This window comes from Electrophorus electricus, chromosome 1 (genome assembly GCF_041902795.1).
Source record: "Electrophorus electricus isolate QZ-2024a chromosome 1, ASM4190279v1, whole genome shotgun sequence".
Lineage (NCBI taxonomy): Eukaryota > Metazoa > Chordata > Actinopteri > Gymnotiformes > Gymnotidae > Electrophorus > Electrophorus electricus.
The window spans coordinates 11,470,097-11,478,497 of record NC_137497.1 but is presented as its reverse complement, the minus strand read 5'-3'; the positions used below and the strand labels follow the sequence as shown (position 1 = coordinate 11,478,497).

The 8,401-nt window shown below is 38.0% G+C and overlaps 3 non-coding genes across 3 annotated transcripts; all 3 read right to left on the bottom strand.

Moving 5' to 3' along the window:
- Nucleotides 1-1,207: 1,207 nt before the first annotated feature.
- Nucleotides 1,208-1,326, bottom strand: LOC145659758 (5S ribosomal RNA). Its single transcript, XR_014125886.1, has one exon. It is a non-coding gene; the product is annotated as a 5S ribosomal RNA (ribosomal RNA).
- Nucleotides 1,327-4,345: 3,019 nt separating this feature from the next.
- Nucleotides 4,346-4,464, bottom strand: LOC145659743 (5S ribosomal RNA). Its single transcript, XR_014125864.1, has one exon. It is a non-coding gene; the product is annotated as a 5S ribosomal RNA (ribosomal RNA).
- Nucleotides 4,465-7,473: 3,009 nt separating this feature from the next.
- Nucleotides 7,474-7,592, bottom strand: LOC145659774 (5S ribosomal RNA). The gene has a single exon (XR_014125911.1). It is a non-coding gene; the product is annotated as a 5S ribosomal RNA (ribosomal RNA).
- Between the last annotated feature and the right edge of the window lie 809 nt (nt 7,593-8,401).

The window sequence follows — 8,401 nt, the reverse complement described above, 5'->3', positions numbered from 1 at the left end:
CCTTGAAGCTTTCCATCCAATTGGTTCAAAAAAAGGTTCATATCTGGAGGCTTCATGTGCACACAAACCCCCCTGCTGGCTAAACCTTTATTGTCATTTCAACTATTTGTGATGGATCTCTTGGCTGTTTTGCACCAGTGACAGCATGGGAATAGTCACTGCCAACAATAGAAATAAAAACACCTTAATATGATTTTGTGTGGTTCATTCATTCATCTAATCTGTTTTTGATGTGTAGGTAATGGTTTTGGAGGTCTACTAGTGTCAAAAAACAGGTTGATTTCAGTCAATGTTTAAATAAACCAAATAGGACATGAGATGTTTATGTTGAGATGTTTTTAAGACTGTTGCAGTGTTTTTCAAAGATGGGAAAAATGGTTATGCTTATGAATACTGTGGTGACTTTATTCACTTTTATTAAGAAATAATATTTTTTTTCCACTGTGCTTTTCCACAGGATACAAGATTTCATTACATTGCGATTAGCAAACTAACATTTTCAAAAGAAACATAAAATAAAAAATAATATCTCTGTACCTGTGATGATATATAAACATGTAAAAAATCAATTGCTTGTTAATGTGTGTGTGTGTGTGTGTGTGTGTGTGTGTGTGTGTGTGTGTGTGTGTGTGTGTGTGTGTGTGTGTGTATGTGTGTGTATGTATGAGTGAGAGACAGACTTGGCTCCCCTGGTAGAAGGAACAGAATGAATATAGTTAGCAAACGAAAGAAAGGCTGCAGTAACTAAAATTAGTCTATCCCTTCCCAAAACAACACCCATTAAAATGTACATAGCACATATAATGTCGAAAGGGATTCAAGAGTAAAACCATGTTCTAATCCCAAAATGATTGGACGGAGTTGAACTCGACGCAACCAACCTCCAGTTCCGTTAATAAAAGCTTTGAGTGGCGTGCGGTCCAACGCACCTAGATAATTGCTCCGAAAGTGTTCGCACACACAAACGGCATAATACATGAAGGTAAGAGAAAGATGTAAAAGTAAAGAAACATGGAGTTGTTTTGGTGAAATTGATAAGACAAACATACATACGTTTATGAGAACCCGGTGCACTTACTAAGCTCCAAAATGCTACAGTTCTAAACCTAAAAGCAAGAAAGAAAGCATAAAATAAAACCCTAAAGAAATGAAGCCACGTTGTACGTGAAAAGAGGCAAAAATGAAAAGAAACATAGCTAAGAAGAAAAGCTTACAGCACCTGGTATTCCCAGGCGGTCTCCCATCCAAGTACTAACCAGGCCCGACCCTGCTTAGCTTCCGAGATCGGACGAGATCGGGCGTGTTCAGAGTGGTATGGCCGTAAGCGATGAAAGCGGCGAAAAATGCGCCTTTATGCAATACATTGACACCGTGGCTACAGACACAATCACCCGATTAAGCTCTTGTCGAAGCGATAAAACAATGCCTTACACAATGCCTTCATGTTTTTGCTTTCTTTTTTTCATTGCTTTAACATGCTCTTCCTCTCTGCAATATGATGGATGATCCGTTGCTTAAAATGATATGAAGTTTAGTTTATGGGATCATTATACAGCGTATCGCTGTATTGGACACTTCTAGCTAGAGCAAGCTAAGCTGTGGTTAGTTCCTACAACTAACGTGAGCTAGCTACCTGTCCATCCATACGTTCAGTGAACAAATACGCGACAACTCAAGAGCTCCAGCTGTGCACAACCGCACTGTTTCACAATACCAAGCCAGCTTGTGTACCCCGACAATTCTGTCTACTCGCTGTGATGCTGCGTTTTGTTCTGGCACTGTTAACATCACGAGGCAAGCGGCAGTACTGGGTCTGTGAACCTTTACTGTAAAAACATGGAAAAATGAAATTGCGTGCGTGTGTGTGCATGTGAGAGAGAGAGACTGGCAGACTCTCCTCCCCTCAAGGTCCGTTAGTAAAAAAAAAAATTCATCTGGAAATCTAAGTTGCTATATTGTGCTGTGTAATGTTAAGCGCAGCACAACAATGTCCTGTAGGTCACATAAATAACGTAAGTAGCCTAATGTCATAATAACAAATATGAACAGGAATGATCAACCACTACAAACAGCATGTTAAAATACTAAAGATAACGAGTTGATTACAAATCGAGTAAACATTTAGAAAGTGAAACTTAACCAGAAAACCCATATTCTATCATTTAACCAATGAAAGATAGAAAATCACAACAACAAAAAACAACATAATAACATGTCGAAAAGATCTGCGCTAACATTAACAAGCATCGCTGTCACCATAGCAACCACAGCAGCTGGGGTTTTTACACAGGATACAAGATTTCATGACATTGCGATTAGCAAAGTAACATTTTCAAAAGAAACATAAAATAAACAATAATATCTCTGTACCTTTGATGACATATAAACATGTCAAAATTGCTTGTTAGTATGTGTGTGCGTGTGTGTGTGTGTGTGTGTGTGTGTGTGTGTACTACCCATGTAATAATAAATTGTGAGCACCAGTGAGAAGTCCCCATAAAAAACACATGCACAATAAATGATGCTAAAGGACTCTTCAGCTGCAGTTTATTTCTGTACATATGATACACGCTGTTCTACAAGTTACACATGTAGAAGTCTCTGTACAAATCAACACATTAAAGTTGGAAATCTTTGGAAACTGGGAAAGGTTTTTCATGCTGTTTTCTGTGTGGTGGAGTGACACAGGCGCAGATGCACACAGTATGAGTGTAATGTCTTGTGATAGTTACCCTCCACCACAGTGTGTTCATGGACTGTGGGTTTGAAATGCACATATGCTGTGTGTATATATATTTATATATGTATGTAAATTAAAACACAGGATTAACACAGAAAAGTTTGTATATTTTAACAAAGTAGGTAAAACAAAAGTATATTAAGAAAAAATGAACTTACCTGTGATTTTTTTGTGGAGAGTCTTCCATGTTGTCTTTGAAGGGGAGCTTTATGGGGAATTGTCCTGCTTAAAGACAGGAAGTGACATCACCCAATTTCCTGTTTTTCCTTGTATTAGTTTCCAAAGGAAATTTCAAGAGTGGAGTTTTGATGTTGACTTATTTTGGAGAATTTATGATTGCTGATTTTCTTTTATTGAACTTGTAACTTGTAAATGCTAAATTCTATTTTCTAAAACATTTTTGTTTGTTTTTGTAATGATTGCCAGATGAATCCTTGAAGCTTTCCATCCAATTGGTTCAAAAAAAGGTTCATATCTGGAGGCTTCATGTGCACACAAACCCCCCTGCTGGCTAAACCTTTATTGTCATTTCAACTATTTGTGATGGATCTCTTGGCTGTTTTGCACCAGTGACAGCATGGGAATAGTCACTGCCAACAATAGAAATAAAAACACCTTAATATGATTTTGTGTGGTTCATTCATTCATCTAATCTGTTTTTGATGTGTAGGTAATGGTTTTGGAGGTCTACTAGTGTCAAAAAACAGGTTGATTTCAGTCAATGTTTAAATAAACCAAATAGGACATGAGATGTTTATGTTGAGATGTTTTTAAGACTGTTGCAGTGTTTTTCAAAGATGGGAAAAATGGTTATGCTTATGAATACTGTGGTGACTTTATTCACTTTTATTAAGAAATAATATTTTTTCCACTGTGCTTTTCCACAGGATACAAGATTTCATTACATTGCGATTAGCAAACTAACATTTTCAAAAGAAACATAAAATAAAAAATAATATCTCTGTACCTGTGATGATATATAAACATGTAAAAAATCAATTGCTTGTTAATGTGTGTGTGTGTGTGTGTGTGTGTGTGTGTGTGTGTATGTGTGTGTATGTATGAGTGAGAGACAGACTTGGCTCCCCTGGTAGAAGGAACAGAATGAATATAGTTAGCAAACGAAAGAAAGGCTGCAGTAACTAAAATTAGTCTATCCCTTCCCAAAACAACACCCATTAAAATGTACATAGCACATATAATGTCGAAAGGGATTCAAGAGTAAAACCATGTTCTAATCCCAAAATGATTGGACGGAGTTGAACTCGACGCAACCAACCTCCAGTTCCGTTAATAAAAGCTTTGAGTGGCGTGCGGTCCAACGCACCTAGATAATTGCTCCGAAAGTGTTCGCACACACAAACGGCATAATACATGAAGGTAAGAGAAAGATGTAAAAGTAAAGAAACATGGAGTTGTTTTGGTGAAATTGATAAGACAAACATACATACGTTTATGAGAACCCGGTGCACTTACTAAGCTCCAAAATGCTACAGTTCTAAACCTAAAAGCAAGAAAGAAAGCATAAAATAAAACCCTAAAGAAATGAAGCCACGTTGTACGTGAAAAGAGGCAAAAATGAAAAGAAACATAGCTAAGAAGAAAAGCTTACAGCACCTGGTATTCCCAGGCGGTCTCCCATCCAAGTACTAACCAGGCCCGACCCTGCTTAGCTTCCGAGATCGGACGAGATCGGGCGTGTTCAGAGTGGTATGGCCGTAAGCGATGAAAGCGGCGAAAAATGCGCCTTTATGCAATACATCGACAGCGTGGCTACAGACACAATCACCCGATTAAGCTCTTGTCGAAGCGATAAAACAATGCCTTACACAATGCCTTCATGTTTTTGCTTTCTTTTTTGCATTGCTTTAACATGCTCTTCCTCTCTGCAATATGCTGGATGATCCGTTGCTTAAAATGATATGAAGTTTAGTTTATGGGATCATTATACAGCGTATCGCTGTATTGGACACTTCTAGCTAGAGCAAGCTAAGCTGTGGTTAGTTCCTACAACTAACGTGAGCTAGCTACCTGTCCATCCATACGTTCAGTGAACAAATACGCGACAACTCAAGAGCTCCAGCTGTGCACAACCGCACTGTTTCACAATACCAAGCCAGCTTGTGTACCCCGACAATTCTGTCTACTCGCTGTGATGCTGCGTTTTGTTCTGGCACTGTTAACATCACGAGGCAAGCGGCAGTACTGGGTCTGTGAACCTTTACTGTAAAAACATGGAAAAATGAAATTGCGTGCGTGTGTGTGCATGTGAGAGAGAGAGACTGGCAGACTCTCCTCCCCTCAAGGTCCGTTAGTAAAAAAAAAAATTCATCTGGAAATCTAAGTTGCTATATTGTGCTGTGTAATGTTAAGCGCAGCACAACAATGTCCTGTAGGTCACATAAATAACGTAAGTAGCCTAATGTCATAATAACAAATATGAACAGGAATGATCAACCACTACAAACAGCATGTTAAAATACTAAAAATAACGAGTTGATTACAAATCGAGTAAACATTTAGAAAGTGAAACTTAACCAGAAAACCCATATTCTATCATTTAACCAATGAAAGATAGAAAATCACAACAACAAAAAACAACATAATAACATGTCGAAAAGATCTGCGCTAACATTAACAAGCATCGCTGTCACCATAGCAACCACAGCAGCTGGGGTTTTTACACAGGATACAAGATTTCATGACATTGCGATTAGCAAAGTAACATTTTCAAAAGAAACATAAAATAAACAATAATATCTCTGTACCTTTGATGACATATAAACATGTAAAAATTGCTTGTTAGCATGTGTGTGCGTGTGCGTGTGTGTGTGTGTACTACCCATGTAATAATAAATTGTGAGCACCAGTGAGAAGTCCCCATAAAAAACACATGCACAATAAATGATGCTAAAGGACTCTTCAGCTGCAGTTTATTTCTGTACATATGATACACGCTGTTCTACAAGTTACACATGTAGAAGTCTCTGTACAAATCAACACATTAAAGTTGGAAATCTTTGGAAACTGGGAAAGGTTTTTCATGCTGTTTTCTGTGTGGTGGAGTGACACAGGCGCAGATGCACACAGTATGAGTGTAATGTCTTGTGATAGTTACCCTCCACCACAGTGTGTTCATGGACTGTGGGTTTGAAATGCACATATGCTGTGTGTATATATATTTATATATGTATGTAAATTAAAACACAGGATTAACACAGAAAAGTTTGTATATTTTAACAAAGTAGGTAAAACAAAAGTATATTAAGAAAAAATGAACTTACCTGTGATTTTTTTGTGGAGAGTCTTCCATGTTGTCTTTGAAGGGGAGCTTTATGGGGAATTGTCCTGCTTAAAGACAGGAAGTGACATCACCCAATTTCCTGTTTTTCCTTGTATTAGTTTCCAAAGGAAATTTCAAGAGTGGAGTTTTGATGTTGACTTATTTTGGAGAATTTATGATTGCTGATTTTCTTTTATTGAACTTGTAACTTGTAAATGCTAAATTCTATTTTCTAAAACATTTTTGTTTGTTTTTGTAATGATTGCCAGATGAATCCTTGAAGCTTTCCATCCAATTGGTTCAAAAAAAGGTTCATATCTGGAGGCTTCATGTGCACACAAACCCCCCTGCTGGCTAAACCTTTATTGTCATTTCAACTATTTGTGATGGATCTCTTGGCTGTTTTGCACCAGTGACAGCATGGGAATAGTCACTGCCAACAATAGAAATAAAAACACCTTAATATGATTTTGTGTGGTTCATTCATTCATCTAATCTGTTTTTGATGTGTAGGTAATGGTTTTGGAGGTCTACTAGTGTCAAAAAACAGGTTGATTTCAGTCAATGTTTAAATAAACCAAATAGGACATGAGATGTTTATGTTGAGATGTTTTTAAGACTGTTGCAGTGTTTTTCAAAGATGGGAAAAATGGTTATGCTTATGAATACTGTGGTGACTTTATTCACTTTTATTAAGAAATAATATTTTTTCCACTGTGCTTTTCCACAGGATACAAGATTTCATTACATTGCGATTAGCAAACTAACATTTTCAAAAGAAACATAAAATAAAAAATAATATCTCTGTACCTGTGATGATATATAAACATGTAAAAAATCAATTGCTTGTTAATGTGTGTGTGTGTGTGTGTGTGTGTGTGTGTGTGTGTGTATGTGTGTGTATGTATGAGTGAGAGACAGACTTGGCTCCCCTGGTAGAAGGAACAGAATGAATATAGTTAGCAAACGAAAGAAAGGCTGCAGTAACTAAAATTAGTCTATCCCTTCCCAAAACAACACCCATTAAAATGTACATAGCACATATAATGTCGAAAGGGATTCAAGAGTAAAACCATGTTCTAATCCCAAAATGATTGGACGGAGTTGAACTCGACGCAACCAACCTCCAGTTCCGTTAATAAAAGCTTTGAGTGGCGTGCGGTCCAACGCACCTAGATAATTGCTCCGAAAGTGTTCGCACACACAAACGGCATAATACATGAAGGTAAGAGAAAGATGTAAAAGTAAAGAAACATGGAGTTGTTTTGGTGAAATTGATAAGACAAACATACATACGTTTATGAGAACCCGGTGCACTTACTAAGCTCCAAAATGCTACAGTTCTAAACCTAAAAGCAAGAAAGAAAGCATAAAATAAAACCCTAAAGAAATGAAGCCACGTTGTACGTGAAAAGAGGCAAAAATGAAAAGAAACATAGCTAAGAAGAAAAGCTTACAGCACCTGGTATTCCCAGGCGGTCTCCCATCCAAGTATTAACCAGGCCCGACCCTGCTTAGCTTCCGAGATCGGACGAGATCGGGCGTGTTCAGAGTGGTATGGCCGTAAGCGATGAAAGCGGCGAAAAATGCGCCTTTATGCAATACATCGACAGCGTGGCTACAGACACAATCACCCGATTAAGCTCTTGTCGAAGCGATAAAACAATGCCTTACACAATGCCTTCATGTTTTTGCTTTCTTTTTTGCATTGCTTTAACATGCTCTTCCTCTCTGCAATATGCTGGATGATCCGTTGCTTAAAATGATATGAAGTTTAGTTTATGGGATCATTATACAGCGTATCGCTGTATTGGACACTTCTAGCTAGAGCAAGCTAAGCTGTGGTTAGTTCCTACAACTAACGTGAGCTAGCTACCTGTCCATCCATACGTTCAGTGAACAAATACGCGACAACTCAAGAGCTCCAGCTGTGCACAACCGCACTGTTTCACAATACCAAGCCAGCTTGTGTACCCCGACAATTCTGTCTACTCGCTGTGATGCTGCGTTTTGTTCTGGCACTGTTAACATCACGAGGCAAGCGGCAGTACTGGGTCTGTGAACCTTTACTGTAAAAACATGGAAAAATGAAATTGCGTGCGTGTGTGTGCATGTGAGAGAGAGAGACTGGCAGACTCTCCTCCCCTCAAGGTCCGTTAGTAAAAAAAAAAATTCATCTGGAAATCTAAGTTGCTATATTGTGCTGTGTAATGTTAAGCGCAGCACAACAATGTCCTGTAGGTCACATAAATAACGTAAGTAGCCTAATGTCATAATAACAAATATGAACAGGAATGATCAACCACTACAAACAGCATGTTAAAATACTAAAAATAACGAGTTGATTACAAATCGAGTAAACATTTAGAAAGTGAAAC